The sequence below is a fragment of the Crotalus tigris genome, unplaced genomic scaffold, assembly GCF_016545835.1.
Source record: "Crotalus tigris isolate CLP2741 ecotype Arizona unplaced genomic scaffold, ASM1654583v1 scf7180000019998.27236, whole genome shotgun sequence".
Taxonomy (NCBI): Eukaryota; Metazoa; Chordata; class Lepidosauria; order Squamata; family Viperidae; genus Crotalus; species Crotalus tigris.
Window position 1 is genome coordinate 1 of NW_024097813.1, and position 20,935 is coordinate 20,935.

At 39.5% G+C, this 20,935-nt stretch overlaps 1 long non-coding RNA gene across 1 annotated transcript; it reads right to left on the reverse strand.

Annotated features, from left to right (window-relative positions):
* Positions 1-12,894: 12,894 nt before the first annotated feature.
* Positions 12,895-19,904, reverse strand: LOC120318034. The gene is made up of 3 exons (XR_005559395.1): positions 19,785-19,904; positions 15,455-15,507; positions 12,895-13,051 (listed from the first exon to the last, which is right to left on the reverse strand). It is a non-coding gene; the product is annotated as an uncharacterized LOC120318034 (long non-coding RNA).
* Between the last annotated feature and the right edge of the window lie 1,031 nt (positions 19,905-20,935).

Below are 20,935 nucleotides of genomic sequence, written 5' to 3' on the forward strand. Positions count from 1 at the left end.
AAACAGCTTACAAAAATATGTGCCAGGGAAATATCACTTTCAACTCAATGCTGGATTAAAAGACCCAAATTTTTAACGTCTTTCAAAAAGCAGGCACATGTTTCAGGAGAAATGCTGTTCCATGCATTTCTGTTCTGCTATTTAACTTTGGCTGAATCCTGGTAAAACTAAGGGACTTTGGATATGTGGAGTTCGAGATCTGGACTTTAACATTTGGTTTTGGATCGGGTTGCACTGCCCCCAGATAGACCTGGTACACAATTCAGGGCTTCTTCTGGACTTGCGACTCCTAATCAGAGAGGCGGCAATTGTGGCTAGGAGAGCCTTTGTGCAACTTCATGTTGTGCACCAGTTGCACCCTTTCCTGGATTGGGAGTCCCTGTGCTCAGTACTCAAGCCCTGGTTATCTTATGTTTGGAATGTAAGTAATCCTCGATTTTACAAACACAATTGACCCCAAAATTTCTGTTGCTAAGAAACAATTGTTAAGTGAACTTTGCTCCATTTTGTGAGCTTTCTTGCCAGAATTGTTAAATGAATTGCTGAAGTTGTTAAGTTAGTAACATGATTGTTAAGTGAATCTGGCTTCCCCATTGACTTTGCTTGTCAACCAGTCGCAAAAGGTGATCCCATGACCCCAGGACACTGTGACCATCATAAATATAGTCAATTGCCAAGCGTTTGAATTTTGATCACGTGACCATGGGGATGCTACAACAGTTGTGTGAAAAATGGTCATTAGTCGCTTTCTTCAGTGCCGTTATAAACTTCGAACAGTCACTGAACTGTTATAAGTCAAGGACTACCTCTATTGCAATGTGCTACCCTAGGGTGGCCCATGCTACACTGTTATTCTGTGAGCTGCACTGGTTGTCAGTTTGTTTCCAATTTAAGGTGTTGGTTATCATCTTTAAAGCCCTTCATGACATAAGTCCAGGTTATCTGAGGAACTATCTCACCCTGAGGGGATTAGCGCACCCTACCTGCTCCAGCAGAAGGGGCATGCTACTGATCCCATCAGTCAAGGAAGACTGGCTGGCAGATCCAAGAGAAGAACTTTATCTGCTACGGCTCCAGCCCTCTGAAACATCATGCCCCTCAAGGTGAGGTCCACATCCATTTCCTGGCTTTCCGAAAGACCGTGAAGACCTAGTCTGCCACCTGTCTTGAGGCCCCAATATAAATATAAAATTAGTACAGCTTGTTTATTTTATTACCTTTAGAAGAGCACTCAGTGCTGTTTTCAATCTCTTTAAATGTTTCTTTTATTTTCATTTCCTCCTCCCCTCCCTTTTTTTAAACAATGCTATGACATTAACATTCTCCTAATTGTAATCAATCATTCATAAATAAGCAGCACCATGGCATTCTCACTTTGGCACTGCTGCCCTTTTAGTATATTTCAAAGGCAACTGTTTCCTCAAATTGTCCTTCCGCATGTTGATTAGAATATTTTATTTTCTCTTTTAAACTTGCCACAGTCAGAAAGTTCCTGTGCACACACTTTCTATATAAAGCAAAATAATACTTGTTTAGGTTTTGACAATAATTTTCTGACACTTATACCCAACTGTTGGATAATAAAATGTATTTAATGTTGCTGTCTTATTAATATCGCAGAAATAAACATAGCAATTAAAATTAAGTACACCCTATAGATTGAGGTTGCAAATTCAGTGACGATGGCAAAAGTGGATAATATTTTCAGTCCTGAAAGCCACAGAGATGCACAAGTTGGAAACTACAAGTACATACATATTTCATATTCCCCTTTCAAATACCATCTCTTTCCCCTTTTTTTCTTAGCCACCCCATGGCCTATGCAGTGGATAATCAACTGACTGTTAGTTGCTGTCAGATTTCTTAGTATCTTGCCATTGATAGCTGGCAAAAAAGGACAACTGTGAACAGTTTTATGAACCAAATTCTTTGCAGCACATGCATGTCCAGGCATAGGTTGTTCACCTGTACATGTAATATTTAGGCGATTTAAGAAGTGAATACAGGCAGTCCTTCTTACAACCATAATGGAGCCGGCCATTACATTTTGTGATGCCACCATGTGACTGGACCGATATTTTCTTTTTCTGGTGGTTGTAAAGCAAATGTTGCATTGATTAAGCAAACTTATTGTTTGCTATGGGCCGTTTTTGCTGAAAACTAGAAGTAAATATAGTTTTACAGGCAAAAACGTATAAAGTATCATGTGGCTGTGTGATACTGCAAATAGCAGTAAATGTGGCTGGTTGAGGAACATCTGGTATGCATTCATATGATTGGGAGGACACAGCCATCAGAACTTTGGAACCAGGTTAATAGGTGCCTTTGGATGTAATTTCGAAAAGTTGCCAAGCAACCAGTCATAAGTCGAGGAATACCTGTAGCACTAGGAGTGAGTGGACTCCCAAGCGGGAAGCTATAGGAAAGGGTTTCATTTGCTATTATGCTTTATGGCTATTCTACAGATATTTGCTATTTTTTAATCTTTAGCCAAAGTTTTATTACATTCAAGCGTAATAAAATAGTAAAGCATTAACAACTGATATACAGTATTTGTAGCATTGGAAAAAATAAATAAAAATATGAAAAATCTAAATGCCACCGTCCTGATGAAAACAGATAGTTAAATCCAAAACTAAACTGTGCAAATGCCTGTGAGAAGATAAATGCTTTAGTCTGGCACCAAATCACCAAAGCATGGGTTCCAACAAAGGTCATACTTCATGTGGGCCCCACTGTAAATTGAGTTCCCTTGAAGCTGTTTGCCCAGATTTATTTACTGGAGGTGTCACTTGACTGTACTGACCCTCTGGTAATCTAAGATCTGTTTTGAAGTAACTGAATTTTCTGCATATCCCATGAAAAGTGCATTGTAATAATCTGATAGAAAGTTACGTGAACAGATCTGATTCTGTGTCCTGATATCACTGCAGATGATGTCTAACCTAATAAGATGAAAAGCAAAGGCAGTAGTTGATGAAAACTGCTTTTACATTGACTTTAAAAATACCAGACAATGGTTCTGGTATTTTTAAAGTCAATTTCGTGTCCTGTGGCTTTAAGGTGTTGGACCAGGGAAGATGTCCAACACCTTCTTCTACCAACAGAAGAATAAGTGCACGCATTGAAGAACATAAGAACTCAGTCAAAAAAGAGGAACCAACATCTTCCCTGGTCCAACACCTTCTTCTACCAACAAGAAGATAGTGCACGCATTGAAGAACATAAGAACTCAGCTCAAAAAAGAGAACCAACCTACTTCCCTGGTCCAACACACTTAAGCCACTGGACACGAAATTGCCTTTAAAATACCATAACCATTGCCAAAAGTTAACATTTTAATAACAGAATAATCAGAGAAGCCATCGAGATAGAAAAACGCCCACACAGCATGAACAAGCGAGATGATACCTCCCGCCTACCAGCCATTTGGAAACCTGCCCTTATTGACAAACGACTCCCTAACCCCAAATCTTAAACCCCTCTGCAACTCAGACTAACCTGAGCACAACCAAACAGAACACTCCCCCAGACAATCAGAGCACAGCCAAGCCCCTAACCATTCAGAACACACCTCCACCCAATCAGAACACAGCCAAGCTCCCATCTAATCAGTTCATACCCTCACTGGCAGTTAAAAGGAAGAAACAGCTAAAACCACACATTGCTGCTCAAAGCAAGAAGCTAAAAACACCAGCCTGAAGATGACGAATGTGACTTCGTCGAAACGTTGCCAAGACACTTCCAATTTTACGCGGGAGAAAACCCGAACAACCAAAGACCTATATAAAAATACCCGCGAAAACCTCAGAAAACATATATATATATATATATATATATATATATATATATATATATATATATATATATATATATATCATTTTGTTGTTCTGAGATTTTCGCAGCTCAAGTCACATATATATATGGTCTTTGGTTGTTCGGGTTTTCTCCCGCGTAAAATTGGAAGTGTCTTGGCGACGTTTCGACGAAGTCCCATTCGTCATCTTCAGGCTGTGTTTTCAGCTTCGTGCTTTGAGCTGCAAACCTCGAAAACAGCAACTGTTGCAACTGTGAGCAGCAAACTCCATTGCTGCTCAAAGCCAAGCGGAAAGCACCACCTGAAGATGACAATGGGACTTCGTCGAAACGTCGCCAGACACTTCCCTTTTACGTGGGAGAAAACCCAACAAGCCCAAAGACCTACCGACAAATAACCCGCGAAAACTCAGAAAATATATATTGATATATATATATATATTATAATATAGATTATATATATATATATATATATATATATATATCTTTGGTTGTTCGGGTTTTCTCCCGCGTAAAATTGGAAGTGTCTTGGCGACGTTTCGACGAAGTCCCATTCGTCATCTTCAGGCTGGTGTTTTCAGCTTCGTGCTTTGAGCAGCAATGTGTGGTCTTATCTGTTTCTTCCTTTTAACTGCCAGTGGGGGTATGAACTGATTGGGTGGGAGCTTGGCTGTGTTCTGATTGGGTGGAGGTGTGTTCTGAATGGTTAGGGGCTTGGCTGTGCTCTGAGTGGCTGGGGGAGTGTTCTGTTTGGTTGTGCTCAGGTTAGTCTGAGTTGCAGAGGGGTTTAAGATTTGGGGTTAGGGAGTCGTTTGTCAATAAGGGCAGGTTTCCAAATGGCTGGTAGGCGGGAGGTATCATCTCGCTTGTTCATGCTGTGTGGGCGTTTTTCTATCTCGATGGCTTCTCTGATTATTCTGTTATTAAACTGTTCACTTTTGGCAATGGTTCTGGTATTTTTAAAGTCAATTTCATGTCCTGTGGCTTTAAGGTGTTGGACCAGGGAAGATGTTGGTTCCTCTTTTTTGACTGAGTTCTTATGTTCTTCAATGCGTGCACTTATTCTTCTGTTGGTTTGTCCGATGTATGTGGTGGGACAAGTGGTGCATGGGATTTCGTATACTCCTTGATTTTCTAATTCAATTTTATCTTTGGGGTTTCTAAGGATGGTGGATATTTTTCTGTTTGTGCAGAATACTGTTTTGATGTTGTGTTTATGGAGGATCTTACTGATTCTGTCTGTGGTGCCTTTTATGTATGGGAGGAGGGCTTTGCCGTTTTCTTGTTCTTTGTCTTGGATTTTAGTGGGGGTTTCTTTTTGGATTAGGTTTGTAATCTTATTTCTATGGAATCCATTGGATGTTAGTACATTGGTGAGAGTGTGTAGTTCGGTTTTAGGTGTTGTTCGTCAGCTAAGCGTTTTGTTCTGGAGATGAGTGTCTTGGCTACAGAGTCGATCTGTGCTGGGTGGATGGTCGTGAGAGAGCGTGCCAGATGTAGCGGTTTGGTGTGTTTTTTCTGTAGATGGTGTGTCCTAGGGAGCCAATGGATTTCTTGTAGACTAAGACATCCAGGAAGGTAAGTTGGTTGTTAGCTTCTGTTTCCATGGTGAACTGTATTTTGGGGTGTAGGCTGTTGAGGTGTGTGAGGAAGTTGTCCAGTTTTTCTTTCCCATGTGGCCAGATTATGAAGGTGTCGTCTACGTATCTGAGCCAGAGTTTGGGTTTGTGATCCGATTTTTTCTAGAGCTTGGGTTTCAAAGTGTTCCATGTAGAGGTTGGCAATGACAGGTGAGAGGGGTGATCCCATGGGTGCTCCTTCTGTTTGTTTGTATTTTTGTCCATTATAGATGAAGTATGTGTTGGATAGGCAGTGGTTGGTCAGATCTAAGATGTGTTTGGGGGGGTTTATATTTGTTTTGAATAGCTGTCAAGGCTTCTTTGATAGGCACTTGGGTGAAGAGGGATATGACATCGAAGCTCACTAGTAGGTCGATGGGCTGTAAGCTTTGTTTCTTTATGATCTCTATAAACTGGAATGAGTTTTTTACGTGTGAGGTGATGGATTCTGCATAGGGCTGTAGTTGTTTGGCGAGAAATTGGGCTAGGTTTTGTAGAGGTGAGCCTATGGAGCTGACTATAGGTCTGAGTGGGGTTCCTTCTTTGTGTATCTTGGGGAGACCATAGAAAAACTTGAAGTCCAAAGAGCTTCCATTTTATGTGACCTCGCATTCCTACGTAACTGCCGAGATCAAAATCTAATCCCCACATGTTTCCAACTGAAATTCCACTCCAACTCTGCAGCCACCAAACGGATCCGGAAAAGAACAGAATTGGCCCTAATCAGAAATGAACTTCACACAAAAAGATTCCTCCTAGACCGAATTAACAAAGATCTCCTCACACTCCACCTCAAACTCAGCAACAAGATCCACCCCGCACTTTGGGACAAATCCAAACAACTCGCCGTCTGGAGAGCCGAAACACAGACCACCCTCAAGACAGATACACACACCAACAAACTCCGAAGACTACAAGAACGCCAGAAACAAACCCCTCCTCCCTCACAGCCACACATGAAACAAACAGTGCATAACATCTCAGATAGGATCCTCACCAAAGCCGAAACCAATGTCCTTTCCAAAGGATTCAACTTTGCAGTCGCTCCCAAACACATCCCCACTGAAACCATTATATGTGGAGTTGAAACCAGCCTGACCAAAATCAACCCCGATGACGCTAACAAAATCAGACTCAAAATCACCAACATCCTCTGCACCAGCAAGCCACCCAAAAGCAACTTACCCAAAGAGGAACAGACAGCACTACGTAACCTGAAAGAAGACACCAGCATAATAATCCTACCAGCAGACAAGGGCAACGCCACGGTGGTTATGAACACATCTGACTACCAAACCAAATTAACCAACCTACTCCAAGACTCCACATACAAACCCCTAAATACAGATCCCACCACCTACCTGGAAAAAACCACCAGAACCAAGATAAAAGCCTCCCCCATTAGCAAAGAGATCCAGCAAAGAATCATTCCCAGAGAGAAATCATCCAGATGCCCTAAACTCTATGGTCTCCCCAAGATACACAAAGAAGGAACCCCACTCAGACCTATAGTCAGCTCCATAGGCTCACCTCTACAAAACCTAGCCAAATTTCTCGCCAAACAACTACAGCCCTATGCAGAATCCATCACCTCACACGTAAAAAACTCATTCCAGTTTATAGAGATCATAAAGAAACAAAACTTACAGCCCAGCGACCTACTAGTGAGCTTCGATGTCATATCCCTCTTCACCCAAGTGCCTATCAAAGAAGCCTTGACAGCTATTCAAAACAAATATAACCCCCCCAAACACATCTTAGATCTGACCAACCACTGCCTATCCAACACATACTTCATCTATAATGGACAAAAATACAAACAAACAGAAGGAGCACCCATGGGATCACCCCTCTCACCTGTCATTGCCAACCTCTACATGGAACACTTTGAAACCCAAGCTCTAGAAAAATCGGATCACAAACCCAAACTCTGGCTCAGATACGTAGACGACACCTTCATAATCTGGCCACATGGGAAAGAAAAACTGGACAACTTCCTCACACACCTCAACAGCCTACACCCCAAAATACAGTTCACCATGGAAACAGAAGCTAACAACCAACTTCCCTTCCTGGATGTCTTAGTCTACAAGAAATCCAATGGCTCCCTAGGACACACCATCTACCAGAAGAAAACACACACAAACCGCTATCTGCACGCTCTCTCACACCACCACCCAGCACAGATCAACTCTGTAGCCAAGACACTCATCTCCAGAACAAAACGCTTAGCTGACGAACAACACCTAAAACCCGAACTACACACTCTCACCAATGTACTAACATCCAATGGATTCCATAGAAATAAGATTACAAACCTAATCCAAAAAGAAACCCCCACTAAAATCCAAGACAAAGAACAAGAAAACGGCAAAGCCCTCCTCCCATACATAAAAGGCACCACAGACAGAATCAGTAAGATCCTTCATAAACACAACATCAAAACAGCATTCTGCACAAACAGAAAAATATCCACCATCCTTAGAAACCCCAAAGATAAAATTGAATTAGAAAATCAAGGAGTATACGAAATCCCATGCACCACTTGTCCCACCACATACATCGGACAAACCAACAGAAGAATAAGTGCACGCATTGAAGAACATAAGAACTCAGTCAAAAAAGAGGAACCAACATCTTCCCTGGTCCAACACCTTAAAGCCACAGGACATGAAATTGACTTTAAAAATACCAGAACCATTGCCAAAAGTGAACATTTTAATAACAGAATAATCAGAGAAGCCATCGAGATAGAAAAACGCCCACACAGCATGAACAAGCGAGATGATACCTCCCGCCTACCAGCCATTTGGAAACCTGCCCTTATTGACAAACGACTCCCTAACCCCAAAATCTTAAACCCCTCTGCAACTCAGACTAACCTGAGCACAACCAAACAGAACACTCCCCCAGCCAATCAGAGCACAGCCAAGCCCCTAACCATTCAGAACACACCTCCACCCAATCAGAACACAGCCAAGCTCCCATCCAATCAGTTCATACCCGCACTGGCAGTTAAAAGGAAGAAACAGCTAAAACCACACATTGCTGCTCAAAGCAAGAAGCTAAAAACACCAGCCTGAAGATGACGAATGTGACTTCGTCGAAACGTTGCCAAGACACTTCCAATTTTACGCGGGAGAAAACCCGAACAACCAAAGACATATATATATATATATATATATATATATATATATATATTAAGATCCCGGTTGTTGTTTTTTTCCTTTTGACTTCCTTGATCCTCTGGTGCTTTCTTCTTTGTTGTGTTAAGGAATCAGAAATGTTTGCTCTAATTTTGCTTCTACTATAGGTCCCAGTTCTTTTACCCTCTCCTTCTCTTCCTTAGCCTTTGATCTCTCTACATAGCATTCTTAAATTGGTTTCATCCCATGTCCATTTCTTCATCAATTTGAGAGTTTTGCTTAAAAATCTTACATTGACCTTTACAATCTTGGGGTATATTGATTTCCCATGTCTCTCTCACACATTTTCTCTCAATTTGGGGGGAGTTGGAGAACTGAGTAAGGTCATTTTTAAAACATTATTTGTATATGTGTTTTGAAGTTTTATTAAGAAGTGTGTGTGTGTGTGTCTATACAAACATAGGAGATTGTTGTTAGCTTTCCTAGTGGCACAGTGGCTCGAATGCAGTACTGTATTGCAGGCTTATTCATTGCTAGCAGTTCGATCCTGACAAGCTCAAGGTTGACTCAGCCTTCCGTCCTTCCGAGGTCGGTAAAATGAGGACCCAAATTGTTGGGGGCAACATGCTGACTCTGTAAACCACTTAGAGAGGGCTGTTAAGCACTGTGAAGCAGTATATAAGTCTAAATGCTCTTGTTCTTGCTATTCTCAAGGTTACATGTTTAAAATGCCCAGATAAAAATTCAAGAAAGAAAGAAGTGATAGTTGGGTTTTGGTTTCTGTATCTCTGTTTTCTTTAGCAATACCAATAATATAGTGCTTTACAGCATTCTCTTAGCAGTTTAAAAATGCCAGTATATTCCCATAAACAATCTGGGTCCTCATTTTACCGACCTCGGAAGGGTGGAAGGCTGAGTCAACCTTAAGCTGGTCAGGATCAAACTCCTGGCAGTGGGCAGAGTTAATCTGCAATACTGCATTCTAACTACTGCACCACCATGCTCTTAGATAGTGGCTTATAACTAAGTGACAATAGCACTTAGACGTATATACTGCTTCACAGTGCTTCACAGCCCTCTCTAAGCCGTTTACAGAGCCAGCCTATTGTCCCCAGGAATCTGGGTCCTTATTTTACCGACCTCGGAAAGATGGAAGGCTGAGTCAGCCCTGAGCCTGTCAGGATCAAACTCCAGGCTGTGGGCAGTGTGTTAAAATGGAATTGGAGTATTTTTTCTCCATACTTTGTTTTCATCCTAATGTTGAACAACCTTACCATTTACAACTTAGGAATTGTTGTTAATTTTCCTTCTTATGCATCTAGGAATTCCTCTTCTCTCTTATATTTGAAAATCTTCTCAAAGAAACTTGCTTCAAGCTAATGTCTTTGGAAAGTTTGAACTACAGTATTTTTTGTCCCAATCAAGGACTTCTCTGTGGTACCTCCAGGGTTTTGAATGTCAATTACTCTGCAGAAATATTTGCTATGGGTTCTGTAGGCAGGCAGCAAGCACTAAGTAAGGGATTTATTCCTCCTGTGTTGGCTTGTATGCTGAATATAATTATAAGATAGGATGATCAATTGTAACACTAGTCTTGCTCAGTCATCCACATTTAATGATTACTTTAATAACAAGTTATTCTAAACAACTTTCAGTGGTGAAAGCTTTTTTGTTTTTAATTCCGTTTGTTTGGCTGTTTGTTTTCATGGCATTTCTTTTATGCTTGCATTCTGCACTGTTTATGAATTGCTTTGTGGATAGAGTCTACAAAACATTCTGAATACATAGTTTAAGGGGAAAATTGATAATGGGAATTCTGCTTTCTTGACTGGTCATGGTTGTATGAATTTTGCATGTGCCTGGATTGTTATCAGAGATCTTTTTCTATGATTTGCCTTTTTATGTTTGAGAATGTTGCTGGAGTAGGTCTGTTATAGGTGTGTATGTTTAATTCAATGTTTTAATTTTATGCTATTTGGATGAATCTTGACACATACTTTTAGCTTGAAAAGTATTTTTGTAGTAAATCAAGTATACAGTTTCCAGTGCTGAAAACCAAAGTTTCTTAAACAATACAGAACCACATGGAAATTGTATACTTTGCCTGACTGCCTGCCTGCTTGTCTGTCCATCCGTCCATGTCCCTTGTAGCTGGGCATAATATATGACAAAAACAATATAGCAGAAAGATATTTAGATTAAAACCATTAGCTGTAGTTAAATGGTTAATAATGAAGTGAGACATTCACTCTTGGTATAAAAATAACAAATGGAAATGAGAAGCTAAATTAAAATGAGTCTTAAGATCAAGGTTGTATCTGTGTATTCATTTGGAAATGGAGTTCCAGGTGTACTTAAAATTTTCCTTAATTCTGTGCAACTTCGTAGAGCTCTGGGAACAGGTCACCAAATGTTAATTGGGTGTTCTCTAAAACGAATTCTGATATCTTGTTCCAATAATTCATGCTGCTGGTTTCCTGAGGCTGCTATTCTTCAAGTTGTGAGCAGGTGCCCCATTTGTAGAGTTTTCTTAGAGTCCAATTGCATTCGTACCTTATATTCTTCTTTAGGGATGTATAAATTGGCACATATCTTTTCTGGGTCAATTTGACATGTATTCAATCATAATTCTGTGCTATCCAATTATTGCCTCATTATGCAAACTTTTCTTTAATAAAGTCATATTTTAGATGTGCCTATGTAAGAGCTTCAGAATTTGGAAAAAAGGCACCCTTTGAGGCTATGTTCCTCTTTGCATATTAACCCAGAAAAAAATGAATTACATTGATTCATATAAAAATGTGGATCAAATGTGTTTAATCAACTCACCACCATCAATGATGGGCAGATTTGGATGAAAATTGGGTTTTAGAAGAGTACATTAAAGTGGTTTGCATGTTTATACGTGGGGAATAAGTTAGGAATACTTGATAAGTTGCCTTTACTTTTACAAACCACTTTGATTACTAATGTTTTCTTTTTGTCACTTGTGATGGCTCTCTTGCTAGAGTTACCTTTACTCTAAAATATAATGGAATGGATGGAAGCCAATCAAGGAAAGACCCAACCTGGAACTAAGGAGAAATTTCCTGACAGTTAGAACAATTAATCATTGGAACGACTTGCCTCTAGGAATTGTGGATGCTCCAACATTGGAGATTTTTAGGAAGAGATTAGACAGCCATTTGCCTGAAATAGTATAGGGTCTTGTGCTTGTGCAGGGGGATAGACTAGAAGTCCTCCGAAGTCCCTTCCAACTTTATCATTATGTTTAAAAAAATTCAATGTTTGTTTATTGATTTATTTAAACAATAGCAATAACCATAGGTGGTGTTCAAGGCCATAAAAACCAAGCAGGAATAAAATTAAAACACCAGCATTCCAGAGAAATGGATTTATGAAAGTCTGGGGTTAAAAAAACCCCGAACTTATTCTCACTTTGGTTTTACTGCTGATTTTTTTTTAATAGCAATCTCAGGGGTCATGTAATATCCCAGCCCAAGTCTTTTAGCCCATAACCAGATTTCAAATACCTTACAAAAGTCTAAGAAGCTGAATCTTCTCTATGTTAGTCTCCTGTTGAAATCTTTGTTATATGGAAGCTACATAAAGAAGTTTCATTTCATTCTCTTTTTTTATAATTCTCCTCCAACATCCACTTGTCACTGTAATCCTTTATTTTTATATTGTTTCCTTTTGTTTCTATTTTTTTTTACTATAATTGACTATAATTCTGGTTGGACTATAATCCTGTTTGTAACAATAGGAAGTCATGTATAATTATGATAATGGTAATAAACAGCTTGATTCTTTGGGCAGCATGTAGGCATATAACTGTATCCCAATTTGCAAATGTAGGATTCTCACCTATCAGGATAGGAAGATTCTTCCACAAATGGAAAGTTGTTTTTTTCTGACATCACTTTGTTTTCATAATTGTATGGAGCCATATATACTCTAAACTCTATAAGATCCTTGGTGCAATTGGCTTTCTTGCAAACATTTCATTACCAAACTAGACAACATCATCACATCTAAATATAGTATTTCTACGTGGGTACAATTAAAGCATGCAGGGACCTCTGAAAGAAGCATCCCAAAAAGAATTTTTCGCTTGAACCCACTGCCACGCCTTCTTTTCAGAGAAGGAATAATGATGCAATGGTCAGTCTGAGCAGGAAAGTGATTGTCTTTTACAACAGCTATTTGGAGTTGACTTTGACCAGCAGGTGACAGCTCGTGTACCCTGAAGAGCCCACTGTTGGAGCTGAAAAAACCGAGCTTTAGAAAAACAGTTTGGAAGTTAAGGGAAATGTTTTCCTTTATTTTATTTTACGCAATCATTCTCCTTGTCCAGGGTGACAGAAGAAAGCTCTTGCTAAAACTCATGTTTCGCACACACGCCATCTTTGGAATAACCTTCAGCAATAAGTCTCCTGCAGGAATGGTTGAGGAGTCTGAAGAGATTTCCTTAAGAATAAAAGAGACTAATTAACAGGAACTATGCTGCTTGATAGCTGGAGTCTCTAAAAGTGCTATTTGTAGCTTTAGGCTAAAAAAAACTTTCTTGCTGATTGCTGATACAACATCTGAAACAAATTCCCAGACTTGCAGTGCTTGTCCCCATAACTCTTGCCAAGTCCCCTCTGGGAACTGGCTTCCTCAGCCAGGCTTATATCCTGGTGGATTCCTGAACTTCAATCTCTGTTCCATTCTCGTCCCCGTTTATTACTTTCCTGGGTTTATTCGAGAGCCTGCATTTTCCTGAATCTTGTCTTATGAGCAACTAAGCCAAGTCCTTTCAATTCAGCAAGAACACAATTAGCTATGGTTCTAAGCAAGAGAGGGAAGGCGAGTTATAAACATACAGAACTGTTGTGTGCTTGCCCTCGTAATTTTCCCCAGACTTTAATATATAGCAGTTTTTTTTTTTATTTGCAAAGCTCCACATTTTAGAATGTGCTAAGACCTACAAGTGGATAGAGAAGACAGAGAACTGGCCCGGCCAGCATAAAACCCCAATCCATCCTCAATTGATTTTAACTTCTTTCCACTGATAAACTGATTTCTTCATCTCCCTTCTCTGCCTTATCAAGTCTGAAGGCTACTAAACATATCCTTAAATTTATTGCTGAGGATGGAACTGCCCCAAAAACTGGGCTGAGAGCATTACAGACTGCATATGCACCTGTTAGCTGTATATTTGCAAACAAACAAAGAGCATGCAAAATGCTACGGTCCCATCTATAACCCTACATGCTGGCTCCCTTATGGCACCTGCTGGTGTGTGGCCTGTAATTACTATTCCTTATGCTCCAATGATTATCAGACCATCCTAGGCATTGCTACCTGCTCATGTAGTTTTTCAGTTCCAATTTATAACCCTGGGGTCCTTAGACTTCAGGGTAATTAGGTGTAATTATCTTTGGATAATCTGGTGTTGGGCACAGTTCTTGTGTCTCCTGCTGTTCATTTCCCTTGTCTGGGAACCACAAGCCATGTTCCTCAGATAGTATTGGCTGGAACCATGTCTGGAGAACATCTCCCAGGGAACAGTTATTGTTTGTTTGGTACAAGTCTGATTAACTGGTGCTTCTTGTAGTCCATGTTTATCTTAATAATCATCTCCAAATCCATAATCAAAAATATAATCTATCAGTGTTATAAGGGGTATTTGCCCCTTTGTGCTAGAATGTATGCTCCATACTAGACCCATAATCTTTGAGATCTAGTTCCATTTTACATTTCAACCTTCTATGGAAGGATTATTTTTTTAAAAAACCCTGCTTTTTAAGTTCTCTATGAGAACAATTTCCTGACAATAGCATGACTTTCAGCCCTTGGCCTGTGTAGCACATCACTCTGATGAGTCATTAGGCAAGGTCAATTACTTAGTTTAATATTTAGGACTTAAACTGGTCAGAGAACCGAGTTTTGTCTTTATCTTCAAAGGATGATTCCTAAGAGAACTTTATAGCCTTGCATAAACCTCAGAAAGCTCTGGAGATGTCCTCTGGAGAATAAATTCCTCCAATGATGGAAAAGTGGTCCATGATAAACAAAATTGCTTGACTAGGCATAAGGGTTCAGTTAGCTTTGAGTGTTGCTGAGCGAACAATCTGTTACCTACGTGGAAGAAAAATCTAGTCAGCAAATCTGAGTGTTCTACTTAAGATTGTGTAGATATCTTCAAATATCAACTTTGTTGGACATTCAAGTGAAGCACCTCGACAGTATCAGCAGTGAAGTAAAATGGCACCCCTTCTATCAGTGTTATTTTGCTTAGTACAAATGCTTCTATAAACTGCTCTAAAATGGAGGTAGATTCATCTAGCTTTGACTTCATAAAAACACTTCATTAAGGAGACCACTTGCAATTCATGCATCTCTGCTTATTTTATGACAGCTATCTGCTCTCTTTTTTTGTCTCTTTTACCTATTGCTCACTTTGCCTTGAGGTTCTTTCTCCGACTTTACTTCGCATTGCTGCAAAACTCAGTAATAGACAACATATCCCACAGGTGAGATAATCCTTGCTATGCAATGTCCTTTAACATTTTAACACATTCTCTAAAATTGAAGGTGGTTATGCTTCACACTTGCTCTAATAGAAGATTTATCTGGCTTGTTTAAAATTGGTTTCCGTGTAGCGTATTTAGAAAGGGCCTAATGCTCCCACTGGGATGAACTGTGACAAAATCCCAACTAGAAACAGACCACAGCTTATTAAAAGAAAGCATGTTTGGATGTAATGAATGCCAGGTATAACCTCAGTAACTCTAGTTTGAAAAGAAGGACTAAGAGGGACAGGATAGCAGTGATTCAATATCTAAGGGCTACCACCAGAGAGGGTCAATCTATTCTCCAAAGTACCTGAAAGCAGGACAAGAAGCAATAGATGGAAACCAGTCAGGGAGAGAAGCAACCTAGAACCAAGGAGAAATTTCCTGACAGTTAGAACAATTAATCAGTGGAAAGACTTGCCTCTAGAAGTTGTGGGTACTCCAATCCTGGAAGTTTTTAAAGAAGAGATTGGACAACAATTTGTCTGAAATGGTATAGGGTTACCTGCTTGAGCAAGGGGTTGGGCCGGAAGACCTCCAAGTCTGTTATTCTGTTACTAGGATAAATTCAACAGTTTGAGAAAAGCATTCCCAAAATTATTTTGTGAAAGAATATATCCATCTTGTACCTAAGAGCAATATGACTGTATCCCTCCCAGCTTTTCTATCTCCACTTGCCCCAAGCTATGGAAGACACATCATCTCCTCCAACCCATTGCTTGTGGAAATCACTCAGCCCAAAATTGGCAAGCACTGCAGTGATGCAAGAGAAGCCATGCCAAACAACTTGCTTTTCCAACTTCTCCATATTCTCATCAAAGCCCAAAGAGTTTCCTGCTCATGCAGAACCTTTTATTGGCTTGGCAGAGGAGAGATAGAATATAGAGATTTTGGTTCAATGTCATTTGAAGGGTTTTGATGAAGCACAAACCACATTATCTCCAGAGGGTTGATTAAGTCAATGTGCACAGAACTGTTCTGCATTATCTGATTTTCTTTCCCCCTAGTACCTTATGGTTTCTAGTAGACATTTTTGCAATTTTAACAAGCTGCTCAATGCTTTCCCCTCCCCCCTTGGCTTTGAATTATTGTTGCTCTCTGAGAAATAATAACAAAAAGCATAAATATTCTGCTAGATATGATCCAATGACCTTTATTTATTTTTGCTGTGTACTCATTAGTTCTCTTTCTGCTAACACAGTCAATGCTATCCAAGAAGAGGTTTTTGCTCAAAAATGCAAATGAGCAATGCAGAAGGAGAGGAAAGTCAACATGTAATTCAGATGTGACAAAAGCAGCTATCTATATGACTTGTTTTTAACTTATACCATCTTTGGTATTCTTTGTTGGAGTCTGCAGATAATCTTGGCATCTTTATAGACTTGGAATTTCTGAAGCTGACTCCCACACTTACAATATTTCTATGAGTAGAAGAGAAATATTGAAAAATAGAACTAAATTTGTCCCAGATTCCCATGTAGATGCAAATATCCGTGCGTATCGTACAATTATACAGTGGCACTTTTATTTTAAAATCCTCTGCCTTGCCACCTTTCTTAAGTACAAGAAATTGGGTCATCCCTTTCACTGAAGCACTTCTCAGGTGTGGGAGTTGCACTTCTGAATTTTGGAAAAGTAGGTCATCCCTACCTGAGGCCTGGGGCAGCTAGTCCATAGGAAGCTGCCTCATAATCAAATAAATGGACTTTCCTGATCAGTGCTACTCCTCCAAGCCTGCATGGAACTTTTTTCTAACCTATAAATGGGATAAACTTTAGAAGAAGCAGGAACAACCTTTATCTGAAAAATCATATACTTTATTATTGAGCAATGTCGTTTTCTCAGAAGATACAGACCTCTTTTGCACAAAGGACACTGCCTTCCCTGGAATCCAGATGCCTTAATAGCAGAAGACACTGTTAACTGACGATGCTGGTCTACTACTGTCATAATAATTTGATTGATGTTGATTGGGAACGGCATGAGGGTTCATCCAGACCAGGTCTAGAAGGAGCCCAAGGAATGAGTTTGTAATGGGGAGAAAGAACAAGAGGAAGATGACTCAACCAAGACAATAGATAAAGGGAGGGAAGAAGCACATTTAGACTTGCAAGGTTCTGTTACTATAAACCTATATGGCAATAAAGGTAGTACAGTGGTACCTTGGTACTCATCATTAATTGGTTCTGGGAGGTGTGATGAGTATCAAAAATAATGTGTACCAAACAAATATTTTCCATGAGGTATAATGTAGTGAGTCACAAGGCAGTCAACAGCAATAAGTTCTAGCTTGGGTGTTCAGCACCAAATGATGAGTACCGGGACAACATTTTCATGTTAAAATGTGTTGAGTACCAAATTTGATGAAGTTTCAAAGCAGTTGAGTATCAAGGTACCCTTGTATTAGCAAGCATGATTTTGGTTTCCTAGTCTAATCTCCCTAGAAGTACTGACTGGGTCTGAGGACTTGAGTTCAATTCTGTTTCTAAAATACATTTCAGTTTCTGTGTTTTGAACACATGGAAGTTCCGAATGTAAGCTGGTGTCCAATTCCATAATTCCTTTCCTCCTCTTCCTAGTGCAACTATGTCTAGGCTCAATGAAATAGTGGGGATCTTTCAGGCTGAGTGTCTGAGACGGAATTTTATTTTGCTTTGATGTTTCACCAGCAGTTGTGGCTGGCATCTTTGTGATGTAGCTCTAGGCAGCTTATGGGCAACTGAACTGGGCTGATTGGGCTTTTCTGGTTGAACCTGGTGAAGCCTAGCTTCCTTCACCTGTCTCTTGGAAATGGCAAAAACAGAGCAAGATGAAAAATACATTTTTTTCCACTCTTTTCTCCAAAATCTAATACTAGAAGTGTTGGTAATAATGAGCAATCTGTGAGCTATGACTTAAATACATTTTGAATTCTTCGTTACATCACATCTCTCTAATTACCTCCTGGCCTTATCATTGAATTCTTGCATTATAATTATAAAAATATATATATGGCAATTCCCATACTCTCTCTCCAACTTCAAATCCTGGATGTACCCTGGGTTTAAATTTGCTTTTTTTGCACCATCTCTCTCCCCAAACTTGGTCCCCCCCCAAAAAAAATATATGCAACTGTAGGTCACCAAAAGTTTGCTGTCTTGATTTAATCTCTCTAGCAGTAATTGAAGCCTTTAAGTCATCACTCAAACCACCTGCCAGTTTGCATTATGTTCCTAGTCAATCACAAGTAGATATGATTAAAAGAAAGATGTCTAGATTTTTATTTTTTAAAAAAATGCTGTTCTAATGATTCAAAGCTAACCTTAGGTAATTTGTTATTTATGTTGCATTTCCCCAGAAATAAAGTGAGATCTTTTCCTTTCCTTTCCTTTCCTTTCCTTTCCTTTCCTTTCCTTTCCTTTCCTTTCCTTTCCTTTCCTTTCCTTTGCTTTGCTTTGCTTTGCTTTGCTTTGCTTTGCTCATTATAAGAATGAAAGTAAAGGGAAAGAAGTAAAGACTAATTATTATAGGAGGGGTATGGAATGCCTGGAGATTTTTTGAAGAACATAATTGTTTGCAGTTAAATTTTTTCCCTTTAAACTTTGGAGGTTACTCTAGTTTATGGAGAACCAAGATCGGAGAAATGGATTTCTTTACTATACGTTCAGGGCAACTGAGATATATATTAAATTTTAGATTATTATAAGAAAATAACTTTGGCCTTTGAATGGACGAGGGTGGGGAAAAACACTCTGAAAAGTAGTGTGTACAAAAACCGATGGCAAAAACTAAATTTGGAAATTAGTTTATTTTAAGTTTTATTACAATTAAATTTAAAGAAGTGGTGAAATGGTAGCCTAGGTTTCAAGGAGAGAGGGTCTGCATTCCAGAGGACCAAAGGATAGCAAAGTTTAGATAGTTTGTTTAGGACTAACGGGGTCAAATAGTTCCTTTTTAGAAGTTCTTAGAGTATATATTTAATGATGCTAGTAGTTTCTTTAGTTTGAGAGATTTCTGTCCATAGGTGAGGAACAGTAAAGAAAACTTAGATACAAGTCTATGTGTTTTTCTTCGACTTTGGAGCCTGACATAAGTTGACATGTTATACATTAACATGTTCCCCATCTATCATCCTAAAATGTGCCAAAATAGAATAGAATTTAGAATTTAGAATTTAGAATAGAATAGAATAGAATAGAATAGAATTAGAATGAATGGAATGGAATGGAATGGAATAGAATAGAATAGAATAGAATAGAATAATAAAGTTGGAAGGAACCTTGGAGCTTTTCTAGTCCAACCCCCTACTTAGGCAGGAAACCATATTTGCTCCTGCACAGGTACGCTAGCCACCACCAGCATCACACCAGACTAGTGGCTTTTTTGCACATGCTTGCTCCAGCGGCCCGTTTGCACGGGCACCAACAGCCCATTTGCACATGCGCACAGGTGTCAGCACGCTGCCGTAGGTGCACACAGCTCTCTTGAGCACGTGCACACACGCTAGCCCTGCTGCCATGCACGGACCCATTTGCATGTGCATGTGTGTGGGCCGTGCACATGCACACTTCCCTGCTCCTCCCTTTCCTTCTGGGCCACCAAGCTGTAAAAGTTGGGGGAACTCTGCTCTATGGTATGAAACAGAAAATGTTGAAGCCTACCAGGCTGCAGTGTCCCATCTGTGTCTGTTTGCTTGCTGCTGCCTCTGTTTCAGTGAGAACCATGTTGCATAAATAAGCGTGAAGGACAGGAATGGAGAAAAAAAGGTCAGGATATTGATGGAGTCAAAATACTGGCGTAGCATAAACAAGTATTTTTAGATGCTATAATTGCAGCAAAGCAGTGTCATTTTTCCCCTCGTCGGAGTTTGCGTATCAAATACATCTTGGCTTGTGATAATGATAATGATTGCCACACTTCAATATTTATAGGAACTGATGCTTCCTCCTTGAGACTGGCAAGTGTGTCGGGCTCTGTCTCCCCTTCACAGATCAAATGCACGGCAAATTGTCATGTGTCACTCTTTATTTGGAAATGTTGAATCCCTTGAGATTCTACATTGTGACTGATGACCAAAAGTTTTTGTCCCAGGTTTTGAGATCTTCCCGGTGTCTCAGTAGATTCTTTATGATCTTCAATTTGAAAATTCCAAACCTAGGAGGCAAATAACGATCACTTGATATTTACCCAGAAGATCTGTGATGAAAATACAGTTGTATCTGAACACAGTTTCCACATTGCATAGGATCAACAATTTTTAATAGAACAAGTTCGAAATTTTATGGTATTCTATAACTATGTTCAGCTGAATTTCCATTGCTGACCTTCTAAGCCAGTTCATGGCACTTGGTGTTTAGCAAAGAAGGTGGCAGTGTCTTTTTTGTCCTCCAAGGTCCTAAATTTTGAAAACTTGCAGAATGTTTTGTGTCTTAATACATAGTGGTACACGTTGACCCAGAAAGGAAAAACCTCTCTACAATGGAGAAAAGATAAAGGATACAAATTCATATATGTATGTATGTATGTATGTATGTATCTATGTATGTATGTATGTATATAATTTTAATAAATACCAACTTTGATTTAAATAGATGGTCAAGACATCTCAGCAGAGCTAGTATCCTATGTACTTGCTCAGTTTGCTACCCAAGCTATAACAGCTGATGGGGATAGTTTTAGCATATGTAGCCTTTAATATCTGAGATTCTTCTTGTGCTCTAGATGGGAAAATACATGGTTCTGGGTAGTTTCTAACTTTCATAGCAGCTCTAAGGTAGGTAGATGGCTGCATTTTTGCTTAGAAACATCTACA